This window comes from Sinocyclocheilus rhinocerous, unplaced genomic scaffold (assembly GCF_001515625.1).
Source record: "Sinocyclocheilus rhinocerous isolate Xijiao unplaced genomic scaffold, SAMN03320098_v1.1 scaffold1159, whole genome shotgun sequence".
NCBI lineage: Eukaryota > Metazoa > Chordata > Actinopteri > Cypriniformes > Cyprinidae > Sinocyclocheilus > Sinocyclocheilus rhinocerous.
Window position 1 is genome coordinate 63,226 of NW_015634336.1, and position 13,166 is coordinate 76,391.

At 41.7% G+C, this 13,166-nt stretch overlaps 1 pseudogene; it reads left to right on the top strand.

The window, feature by feature from the left end:
- The first annotated feature begins 542 nt into the window (after nt 1–542).
- Nucleotides 543–12,612, top strand: LOC107745509 (nuclear factor 7, brain-like; annotated as a pseudogene).
- The last annotated feature ends 554 nt before the right edge of the window (nt 12,613–13,166 follow it).

Below are 13,166 nucleotides of genomic sequence, written 5' to 3' on the forward strand. Positions count from 1 at the left end.
GCTTATGATTATTCTGTTATTTGCTTTTGCTTTTTTTTTGTTTTGTTTTTTGTAATGTACACAAGCTCTTTTTAATTGATTTGTGTATAAATCCTTTGAAACATTTTACCAGTTTGAATTTTTACTTTGTTATTCAGTTATTTTGCTTGAGCATGACTAAGCTGGTCCATCAACTAGACAGTACTATACCAGCACTAACCAGCATAAACATGGTTAGTCATGCTGGTTTATGCTGGATTTTTCAACAGGACAGACCCCAGAGAAACTCTGTGACAAATAAAAAACAATAAAATAATTGCAAATATTGTCTTGAGTCTTTTGTTAATTTTAAGTTACTTTTAAATGCATTTTGTTGAAATGGTGGTGTTGTCTGACTTCTTTTAACACAGCCAAAAGTGATTACAAACTCCACCTTCTTACAAACCCTGCCCAGGAAGAGATTTACTTTTTTTCACCTTTCTGTCAAATGGATTTTCAGTGTCTCAACAAAGCAAAATCAAATTACTGATCAGTGGAGAAGGAAGAAAAACACTTCCAAGAAGGAGTTTGGTTCTGAACAGACAGAAGATCTTTGTGATTCTCATGGTTTTTCTTTTTTGAAACCATTGTTCAGAAAGTGAAAGTAAAGTTTGCTGGAGCTCAAATAGTGAAAATGGCTTCACTAAATGTATCTGCAGAAGAACTTTATTGTCCTTAGTGTCATGAAATCTTTAAGGCTCCTGTTCTTTTATTTAGTAGTCACAGTTTCTGTAAAGAGTGTCTTCAACAGTTCTGGAGAACCAAGGAAACTCGGGAGTGTCCTGTCTGCAGGAGATTGTCAAGTCATGATCCTCCAGTTAATCTTGTGTTAAAAAACTTGTGTGAGTTGTTCCTGAAGGAGAGAAATGAGAGTTGTTCATCAGGGTCCGTGGAGATCTGCAGTTTACACAGTGAGAAACTCAAACTCTTCTGTCTGGAGGACAAACAGCCTGTGTGTTTAGTGTGCAGAGATTCACAACAACATGAAAATCACAAATTCAGACCCATTGGTGAAGTGGTTTCATCATATAAGGTAAGGCAAATGTCTCTTGTTTCATATATAAAAAGCAGTAAGTAGTCACAAATATAGATATTACCATATTCATGCAATCAGTATTTCTCTCTGCCTTTTTGTCAACTTCCTATGACATTTACTGTGCTATGAAAAGTAATTTTCTTTTTTCTTTCTTTTATTTCATTTTATTTGTTTATTTGTTTGTACATCTTCCTTAAATGTTTTTTGATCTTCAAATGCAAAACAACATAAAACAAAGGCAAACTGAGTAAACACATAAGTGCAAATTCCTTCAGCGTTATCCTTGGCTGTTCTGTGATTTCCTGGATGAGCTACTTTTATGAAGGTTTGCCACTGCAGAGTTTTTGTCTTTTAGAGTTAACAATGGCTCTCGCTGTGGTTCTTTGAGTTCAAGAGCCTTTGAAATAGCTTTGTAACCTGTCACAGACTGATGTATTTCAATCATTTTCTTCTTCATTTCTGGAGTTTCTTTCACCTTTGGCATTTTGTGTTACTGTTTAAGTCCTTTTCAATCCAACTTTATGCTGTTGAAAAAGTTCAGTTTAAGTGTTGAATTGATTGAACAGGTCTGGCAGTAATGAGGTCTGGTTTTCTCTAGTTTAGCTGAACCCCATTATGAATTCAGTTTCATAGATTTAGGGAATTAGTAACTATTTTGGTACTGTATTGGTACTGCTGGTATTGGATAAATTGTTGGCCTTGTTTTATATTAGGTTGTCTGAATCAATTTTGTATGCAATATACACAATACAAAAGAAATCAAAAGGAAGGGGCAATTTTTTTTTTTCACATCATTGTATGATCATATCACTGTATTATGTCTTCTTCACTGTAATCTGGTGTTTAATACATTTTTATTTTGTGCAATACTAGGAAGAGCTCAATACAGCACTGAAGTCTTTACAGGGGAAGCTTAAACACAAAGAAAACATTAAAGGAACAATTGAGAACATAGTTCTACACATCAAGGTGAGAAAACACAATTAAGAGTCATTTTCATTACAGCTATAGGATCACTATATAAAATTATGATTTGTTATATTTACTATAATGGATTACAGCTTATTATTTTTGAGCAGCAATCTGCTTATATGTTGGGTGTCAATGTTTATCTCACATATTACTGATGTGAAGTGTTAACTGATGTGTGGTGATTGAGATGATTGAAGTGAATGTGGTTTGATTTCAGTCTCAAGCTGATCACACAGAGCACCAAATTAAACAGCAGTTTGAGAAGCTTCATCAGTTTCTCAGAGATGAAGAAGAAGCTACAATCACTGCACTGAGGGAGGAAGAGGAGCAGAGGAAGCGGATGATGAAGGAGAAGCTGGAGGGGATCAACAGACACATCTCAGCTCTTTCACACACAATCAAAGACACGGAGGAGATGATGAAAGACAATGACGTCTGCTTTATAAAGGTCTGATTTCAGATCATTGATTGATTGATTGATTGATTAAGTTCTTGATGATAAATTATGTGTTTGATCTGCAGAAGTTTTCAGTCTCAATGGAAAGGTGAGTGACGTGCTGCTGCCTCTGGTCTCTCTGCTTCTGATCCAAAGCCACTACAGTTCTGACTCCTGAATGTTCTTCCAGAGTCCAGATCTCACAGCCAGATCCACAGAGGCCTTCTGGAGCTTTCATTCAAGTGCCACGTTACTTGGGCAACCTGCCGTTCAGAGTCTGGAAAAAGATGCAGGACATTGTCCAACACAGTGAGTCTGGAGAAGATCTGTGCTCTTACCCATACAGTTTATCATGACACAAAAGAACTAGATTATTTCAGTTGGTAGTAAGTGAAGATCATACTAGTTCCCTTTCGAGGTAACTAACGCTGTGTCGAATGATGACATTATGGGAGAAAACTCTCTGCGTGACAGTGTCTGAAGCATGTGTGAAACTAGTCCAATCTTGATTGATGCTGCATCGTGACGTACCGTGTGATGGTGTACCGCGGAAGCTACAAATAGATGCCGGAACACAACAGAGTTAGCTTCTATTCTTCAGCAAGCACTCTGTGTTGTGAAATTCTCTGTCTATTTGGTTTTGTCTGTCTCAAAGTAACAAAGTTTGGTGACTGACGGATTGTGAATCCATACCAAAGCGCCACTGATGCTGCCCCTTCCAGTGCCCTGCGTTAGCCTCCTGATCCCTCCTATTAGAAGATGGGATAGGGCTTATGCAGGGAAGGTCGATCACTGCTGTTCCTGCACAACCCACTCAGTGAGACTGGGAAAGCGTGCCCTTTCCACTGGAAAAGGAATGCTGTGGAAGCCACATCCTCCACAGGGAGGTTCTAAGTGGAATTTACACATATGGACTAACCCCGTAGGGCCATACTGAATATGGAAGTCTCTGGGATTGCTCAGACCCAGTTAGGGCAGCTACACCTTTTCAGAGACGGCAGAGCAGGCTCTGCCAAGGGAAGACTTAGAAGGGCTTAGAAGCTATACCGTGGATCCACAGGGAGGTTCTAAGTGGAATTTACACATTTGGACTAACCCCGTAGGGCCATACTGAATATGGAAGTCTCTGGAATTGCTTAGACCCAGTTACTGCAGCTACACCTTTTCAGAGACAGCAGAGCAGGCTCTGCCAAGGGAAGACTTAGAAGGGCTTAGAAGCTATACCGTGGAAGAATACACAAATGGGATCACCTCAGGGTCACTACATATGGGCACCCAGCCTACACCGGTTTTGAAGAATACAGCGAATGAAGGCCTGGTGCCGGACGCTCCGGCTGCCAAAGGTGATGGAGGAACTCAATAGGGTTTGACAGGGAACTCTCTGGAGCAAATAAGCACGTACTATGACACAGCAAGCTGACACCAAACTGGGCCCTCTCGGTGCTTTTACCCGTTTGAGGTGAGAACACAGGAGGATACTGGCTCGACACGAAGGCTATAGAATCTAGCAAACATGTTCAGTGTCGCCCAGCCTGCAGCTCTACAAATATATGTCAGTGAGGCGCCACGTGCCAGCACCCAGGAGGATGCAATTCTTCTGGTAGAGTGCGTTCACAACCTGAGAGGGCAGGGCACGCCTTGTGCTTGGTAAGCCAAGGCAATAGCATCTACTATCCAGTGGGCCATCCTCTGCTTGGAGACAGCCTTTCCCTTCTGCTGGCCTCCGTAACAGACAAAGAGCTGCTCTGAGGTCCTGAAGCTTTGTGTTCGGTCCACGTACAGTCGCAGAGCATGGACGGGACAGAGCAAAGCTAGGGCTGGGTCTGCCTCCTCCGGGGCAATGCTTGCAGGTTCACCACCTGGCCCATGAAGGGAGTGGTAGGAACCTTATGCACGTAGCCGGGCCGAGATCTCAGAATTACATGGGAGTCAGACGGCCCAAACCCTAGACATGATTCATCGACTGAAAATGCATGCAGGTCCCCTACCCTCTTGATGGAAGCCAAAGCAACCAGGAGCAAAGTCTTCATTGACACAAACTTCAGCTCAACTGATTGCAAGGGCTCAAATGGGACCTGCTGATGTGCTGAGAACCAGACTCAGGTCCCAAGAGGGTATGGAGGGAGGGCGAGGAGAATTTAACCTTCTTGCCCCCCTAAGGAACCTGATGACCAGGTCGTGGGGTCGTGATATGCAGAAATTGCAGCAGCATATACTTTGAGGGTGGAGGGGGACAGCCTCCCCTCCAACTCATGCTGCAGGAAGGAAAGCACGGCTCTGATCGAGCACCTTTGGGGGTCCTCTCGGTGAGAAGAACACCACTCGATGAACAGGTTCCACTTCAAGGCGTTAGCATGTCTCGTAGACGGTGCTCTTGCTGAAGTGATGGTATCCGCTACCTCCTGGGGTAGGTCAACTAGAACCTCCGCGTCCCGTCCAGAGACCAGAAATGGAGTTTCCAGAGGTCTGGATATGGGTGCCACAGGGTGCCCCGTCTTTGAGAAAGCAGATCCTTCCTCAGAGGAATCCGCCTGGGAGGGACTGTCATGAGGAGCATCAGTTCTGGGAACCAGGTCCGGTTGGGCCAATAGGGCGCAACAAGCAAGACCTGCTCCTCGTCCTCCCTGACTTTGTACAGTGTCTGTGCAAGTAGGCTCACTGGGGGGAACGCATATTTACGCATGCGGCGCTGTGGTCGGGTGGAGGCAGCAGCTGTCCGCCAGGGCAGGATGTGTTTTATGGCCTCTGTCTGCTTTTGTACAGCCGAGAACTGATGGGAAAAGCTCTTGACCACGTCACCGAAAAGGCCGGTCTGGGACACGGGGGAATTCAGAAACCGGGTCTTCATCCCTCATGTCGGCCAGACACAGCCAGAGATGGCTTTCCTGGACAACGACCGTAGACATTACACGACCCAGCGAACGCGCAGTGACCTTCGTCGCTTGAAGCACGAGGTCAGTTGCCGTCCGTAGCTCTTTCAGAACCGCCGGGTTATGACCACCCTCGTGCAGGTCCTTAAGTGCTTTAGCCTGATGGAACTGCAGCAACCCCATAGCATGCAGGGCAGAGTCAGCCTCTCCACAGGCCCCGTAAGCACTACCAATAAGACTGGACGAGTATTTACAAGCGAGACACGGTTTGCCCCGCCAGGTGGAAGTGGTATTTGGACACAATTTTTTCGCAACCGACTGCTCCACTGGGGGGGATCTCCGTGTACCCACTGGCCGACCCGCCATCAAGAGTGGTGAGGGAGGATGAGTCACCAGGTAGGTTTCTGGCAGTGAAAGGTGCTGTCCACGACCTGGTAACCTCGTGATGCACCTCCGGGAAGAATGGCACCAGGGTGGGGCACTGAGAACCAGCGCAAGCCACCCCGAGAAACCAGTCATCCAGCCTCTCGGCGACCTGGGCAAGCATAGCCGTCATCTCCGGGTCGGATTCAGGCATTGCCACCGTCCCAGAAGGAGCCAGTGCAGCCGAATCCTCATCCGCAGAGAGATCAGGCTCACCCTCCGATGCAGCTATTGACATCCGGTCGTCAGGGGGAGCCCCGAAGGATACAACTGGTACACTCTGGGAAGGTCCAGCCCATTCCACTGGTTGCGGAGTGCAAGAGGAGTGAGGGTCCCCCGACTACCTGAAGTAGTCCTCCCCTGGCTTTTACCAGGAAGAGAACTAGATCTAGGCAGAGGCATTGGAGCTCCACCCCTTTTGAGGTAATGGAGCCTGGTCCGCAGCTCTGAGATGGTCATCTTCCCGCAATGGGAACATGACTCATCCATGAAAGCCACCTCAGCGTGCTTAATGCCCAGACACATGAGGCAGCGATCGTGACTATCATGAGCGGCGCCAGGTAACGACCACATCCAGAAACGCACGGGTGGAATGACATCTTTAAAAAGATGCAACGTCATCTTTAAAAAGACGCACCCGTGCAACGCTCTTTTAGGAAGTAAATCTTTCAGTAGTGCTGAAGTGCACAGGGGAGATGGCCGCAACAACACAAACAGGGGTAGTGCAGCCTGTAGTGTGCACCCACTCAACAAGGAAACGCGACCACCAGTGCAGCGCCATACCACCAGCATGCAAGAGGCTTCCTGCAATGACTCTGCAATGGTAGCTTGGAGGAGCAGAACTATACACAACCACTCAGCTCTGAAGTGAAATGCTGAGTATGCGTTGCACCTGCTGCCTATTTATACTCACGCTGCAAGGCGTGGCAGTCAGATGCAAATATCGCATACCAATGTGCATTGGCTCATTTAGTTTCACTCGAAGTAGTTTGGTCTCTCTGGTGAGATTCCCAATCCGCTGGTCACCGACGAGACGTCGAAAGTGACCGACTGAAAGGGATCCTGGGTTCCTGTCTCAAGGTCCAGTGTTAGGAGCGTCTTGTCACTAGGAAATATTGATGACAGACGCATCCCTCACAGGTTGGGGAGCGGTCATGAAGGGCGACTTCACAAGGGGTCTGTGGAGAGGGCATCATGTCTCTTGGTACATGAATTGCCTGGATGGGGCTGAATGCCATGGTACAGGAATGGCCGAGGCTGCGCCTGTATGCCTTTCCCCTGATTGACACCCAAAATTTGAACACAAAAAATGGCCCTGTATGAGTTCTTGTTTTTTAAAATTTATAACATATGATATAGCAATATCACTGCAAAACTGCAGTTTTCCCCAAATATCAACACGATTGCAGATGTGTTGTTTTGTTGATGAACGATTCAATGTTTTTGAATGAGTCAATGATTCAATGACCAATTACAAAGACAGTTGGTGTGTCCAAAATCACATACTGTCTAGTAGTAGGGGTATGCTGCAGAGCCAGTATTTGTATCTGTATCTAACAATCACAAAATTATTCGTATCTGTATCTGTATTCGGATAAAACCGGAAGTAGGTGGGGCTTGAACCAGAAGTTCGTACATTTACTTGAGAAGACCATTGTCTATGGTTTTACAGCCTATCTTTTTTCGTAGTTATCACTGAACAAATATGCCGTGTTTAACTAATATATATATAGTGCCTATAGAAAGTCTTCATACCCCTTCATTGTTTCACATTTTGTTGTTGCGTTATTATGTTAAACTGCTTTAAATTACTTTTTTTTCCGCATAAATCTACACCCCACTCACCATAATGACAAAGCAATAACCGGATTTATCACAACTTTGCAAATTTATTAAAAAAGAAACACTGAAAAAATGACATTGCACAAGTCTTCATACCCTTTGCTTTGACACTTGAAATTTACATCAGGAGCATTCCAGTTTCACTGGATCGTCTTTGAGATGTTTCTATACTCCGACTGGAGTTAACCTGTGGCGAATTCAGTTGATTGGACATGATTTGGAAAGGCACACATACTTGTCTATATAAAGTTTAACAGCTGAAATGGATGTCAGAGCAAAAACTAAGCCATAAGGTCAAAGGAATGGCCTGCACAGCTGAGAGACAGGATTGTGTTGAGACAGATCTGGGGAAGACTACAAAAAAATTCAGCTGTGTTGAAGGTTCACAGGATCATTTGGCCTCCATAATCCTTAATGGATGAAGTTTGAAACAACCAGGACTCTTCCTAGATCTTACCTCCTGGCCAAACTGAGCAATCGAAGGAGAAGGGTCTTGGTTGGAGAGGTGACCAAGACACAGATGGTCACTCTGGTTGAGCTCCATGATCTTATATGGAGATGGGAGAAACTTACAGAAGGACAAACATCACTGCGACACTCCACCAATCTGGGCTTGATGGCAAAGTGACCAAACTCAAGCTTCTCCTCAGTAAAGATACATGAAACCCTGATTGAAATTTACAAATTTACATTTACAAAAATACACCTAAATAACACTCAGACCTTAATGAAAACCTGGTTCAGAGCGCTCAGAACCTCAGACTGGGTTGAAAGTTCACCTTCCAACATGACAATCACCCTACGCACACAGCCAAGACAATGCAGGAGTGGCTTAGGGACGACTCTATGAATGTCCTCGAGTGGCCCAACCAGAGCTGGGACTTGGAAGCAATCAGACATCTTTGGAGAAACCTATAAATGGTTGTCCACCAATGGTCCCCAGCCAACCTGACAAAGCTTGAGATGATCTAAAGAGAAGAATGGCAAAAAAAAACAAATGCAGATGTGCAAAGCTTGTTGCATCATACCCAAAAAGACCTGAGGCTGTAATTGTTGCCAAAGTGCTTCAACTAAGTTTTGGGTTAAGGGTATGAAGACTTGTGCAATGTAATTTTTTCAGTGTTTCCTTTTTAATAAATTTGAAAAGTTGTGATAAATCCGGTTTTTGCTTTGTCATTATGGTGAGCGGAGTATAATTTTTTTTATGATTATAACATTTATTTAAATATCTCAGTGCTTCGAGATGACGCGAGTTCAAGTCCCAGCTTGGGGACCTTTCGTGATCCAAAAAATAAATATTTAAATATCTTCTAATTAAAACAGTAAGGGTTCCTACGCAGTTTGGAAATATGGAAATTAATTTAAGTAATTTACAGGAAATGCATGGGAAAAGGCAACTGCAACACTGCCATTTTATTTGCACTTATTTAATTCATAGAGTTTACACTCATTTACTTCACACACTCGTTATTGCATAGTAATTTTAAAGGTTTATGTAAAATAACATGATTTCCTTTGGCTCACCGGTTCCTGCACAGTTTGGAAAAGTATTTCACTTAAGTAATTTGCAGGTAAAATATGGAAAAAAGAGAACAGAGTATGGAAAAATATTTGTGTTTCAACTTTTTGCCCTATTCAGTGTTCTAAAACATAAAAGTAATCATTTCTAAAAATAAATGTATCATACAAGCAGAGAGATTTCAGACAAACGTTTAGTGATCATTTGAACACGACTAAATTAATCCAAGGCGCATATTTTCATTACTCAGAACTCTTTAAGCAAGTCTTTTTTGAACTTCACTAAACAAATGTGCGTGTTTGATTGGCAATCGCACTGTGCTCAGGGCCATAGCCAGGGTTTTAAAATTACCGAGGTCCCAAATCCCCCCCCTCCCCCCAAAATAAATAAATAAATTCACTGAACTGCATATGTGCTAGGGCTGTCAAATTACATTTCAATACAATTTCGAATATTCATCTAATTTAAAATAAAAATCCACATTCAAAAGCAAAAACTGTTTTCGAATTAACTGCACCCTCTTGTAGTCACAGGAGACGAAAGTATTTTTTCCCCCTAACTGAAATTATGACTTTTAAATATACTATTAATAATATTTAAGTATAAAATTCGTATTTAGTTTTTCAGCCATTTTGACAGCCCTAATATTTGCATTTTAAGAGGAAATGTTTGAAGGCCAAACATTTGGATAACAATTTAAAACGATGTCAGTGGAGTTATATTAAGCATTATCAAGCAATTATTTCAGAATTATATTAAGCAATTATTTCACAAAGTACACCTCGGAAAAATACCGAGGTGACCTCATAGATGGCTTTGGGCATGGCTGTGTTTATTCCATTCATTCGTGTATCATATCGTACAATGTTTAAATCACTGATATTTAAATATACACAAACTTGTATGATGTAGTGTTTTAGTTGATATTACTTTTGCCAAGCTCTCATTTCTTAAAGATGACTCTGAGAGAGGCAACAGCAACGCGGATGTATGATTTTGCGCTCATTTCATTCATACATTCATTCACTTCACACACTCATTGCGTACTGACTTTAGGGGTTTATGTATAATATCTCACTAATCCCCTGACTCACCTGTTATCCAGCAAACACGAGGAGTGACTGTGCCAGCCTCAGCCGATTATTATTCGGCCGAATTATTCCTTATCCGTTATTCGTTAAGCCATTATCCGTACCTTTCCGAATAAGGTATTCGGCTTTGGGCACACACCTACTGACTAGTAGGTACTACATTTGAATTCAAACTTACTTCACAACCGTTAAAAAGTATGCTCTATATAGTATGAATATGGGTAGTGTGAATGAAATTCGGACGTACTACATCCACCATGTTGTTACTGTCACATGACCTACCAGCGTCAGTTGTGTCGCTTCACTTCCATTCATAAATTCTCATAAATTCGCCGGAAGTAGTAGGTCATCTGGGTACTTCTTGCCTAATGTTTTTCGAATATCATGAATTCAGACATACTACTTGGCTCATATACTGGTTTTCATATATATAGCAGGGAAGTATGTGATTTTGGATGCAGCGCCTGCCTTGTTCCTTTATGAATCAGACATTTTGAACAAATCAATTGAATGAATGATTCAGTGGCTAAAACCCTATTCGCACGGGATTAGTATTATCTTGGGACCTTGTGTGATTTTGAAATTACCCCCCCACATCTGAATTTCGTGTGATGCATTCGCACGAGATAAGCAAAGCCTGTGATTTTACTCGAATTTACTGACTTATCTCCCGGATACGACGTCAAGTCTTTGAGAGTCCCGTTCTATGGTCCGATTAGATGGATTTTAAAAAAAGAAAAGAAACTAATATAGTTTCCTTCCCTGAGTCATTTACATTTCACCAGGTTAAAATAATATCTCAAGCTTTATGCTTGATTTATTTGTAACACATTAACCTCAAAACCTTTTCAGCTTTCTCTTTCTGCAAATTGTATGGTGTAGCAATATGACAGCACCCAAAATACTATCAAACAGTCCAACGCACCTCCATTCTTCGCAAAAGATGGATAAAAAGGCGCACAGGAAACAAAAACCTTGAAAAATGATATACGGCCCGCCAAATGCTGGCCAAATCACAGAGATGCCGATTCGCACGGGACTAATATTATCACAGGACCTCGGTGTTCGGCGAAATATGGTAGGTCATTTGCGGGGGAATACAGACATGGCCGATTCGCACAGGATTAAGATCACAGACAACCTCCGCAATTATTACAAATGACCAGAGGTCACCAGGTAATACTAATCCCGTGTGAATAGGGCTAAAGACAGGGATTTGCCACCACCTACTGGCAGTGTAGATTCATTTATAAAGTATAATTTCAACTGTTTTAATAATTTTATATTTATATAATCAAAACTTTGTATTTAAAATAGTCTCATAACATTGTTTTATTATTCTAACTGAATTTGTTTTAGTTCAGACTCACTTTTTTTAGCAAATTTATAAATATAGATCTAGTAATTTAACATAAAAGATAACACATACATTTAATAAGGGTAGCAATAAATGCCCTTACAAAGGTTAAAAAATGGAAATCAATTTAAGTAGGCACATATTGCCCTGTGATGGGAAAGTTAGTTTCTTTCATTGATCAGAAGGTGCTCTTAAAAAGAAATGTAAGTGTAGAGCCCTGATTTAGTAAATACATTTACTAAGTATATTTATTAAATTTACTGAAATGTAAGTATTTTTTATTTCATTGTAGAATTTCAAATATCATAATGATTTGCATATGCCAGCCAATGCACAGGAGAGTGCCGGCACTTTTTTTTCCCACTTCGAACACTGTGTGTAGCTAATAACACTGACAGTGATCAGAGGAAAATGTCTGATGTGTTTGATCAATAGGACAAGTCTTATAATTCATCATATTCTTTGTTGGGTTCACTCTTTATCAATATATGAACATCAGAATAAAAGCACCTGTTGATTGTGTCTCATCAGCTCCTGTGATTCTGGATCCAAACACTGCAAATCCATTTCTCGTCCTGTCTGATGATCTGACCAGTGTGAGATACAGTGAGGACAATCAACCACTTCCTGATAATCCAGAGAGATTTGACAGCTATCCATGTGTTCTGGGTTCAGAGGGTTTTAACTCAGGAACACACTGCTGGGATGTGGAGGTTAAAGAGAGTCGATACTGGAGTCTTGGAGTAACTACAGCATCAAAACAAAGGAAGGGATGGAAATTCCTTTACACTGATGTCTGGAGTGTGTGGTATGATCCATTTCAGTTTGTCTCAGTATTTCAACCCAACACTACTTTTCCTGTTAAACAGAAGCTTGAGCGTGTGAGAGTGTATCTGGACTATGACGGAGGAACAGTGTCATTCTCTGATCCTGTAACTAACACACATCTACACACATTCACAACCTCCTTCACTGACACTGTCTTTCCATTCTTTGGTAGTATTTTCCATCTGCGGATCTTACCGCTCATTAGTCAGTAAACGTTACAGCTGTAGATCTGGATCTTCCTGCTTTCATCATGTTTCAATATTTAATCCATAACACATGAGTAAGAGCGCTGTTGATCTGAATATCAGTGCAGCTGTGATTGGGCCACAGCTGATCACATGACTGATATCCAGCTCTACAGACGCATACGGCTGTTATACAACAGATCAATGAACAATAAATAATAAAAATGATTTAGTAAGATTAATCAAACTGTAAAATGATTATGAGTTTATAAGATCCATCATTGTCTGCTGAGTTGAAGTTAGTATTAAGACACTTAATTATAGTCACAATATATTCTGATATTTTCAGGGTTCCTACAGTCCTTTTGTTGTTGTTGTTGTTGTTTTCTTCTTATTTCATCTTTGTCATGTTTCCTTGTTTTTTGTTTTATATTGTTTGCAGTATAAATATTGGCAATGACATGTAAGTGATTATTGTCACAAATATTATTGATTGATAAAATATTTTTTTTGTCTATTTTACACTTTTAAGAGCCTCCAAAAGAATCTGAAAATTAAATAGGATACAAAAGTGATACAATTTGTTATA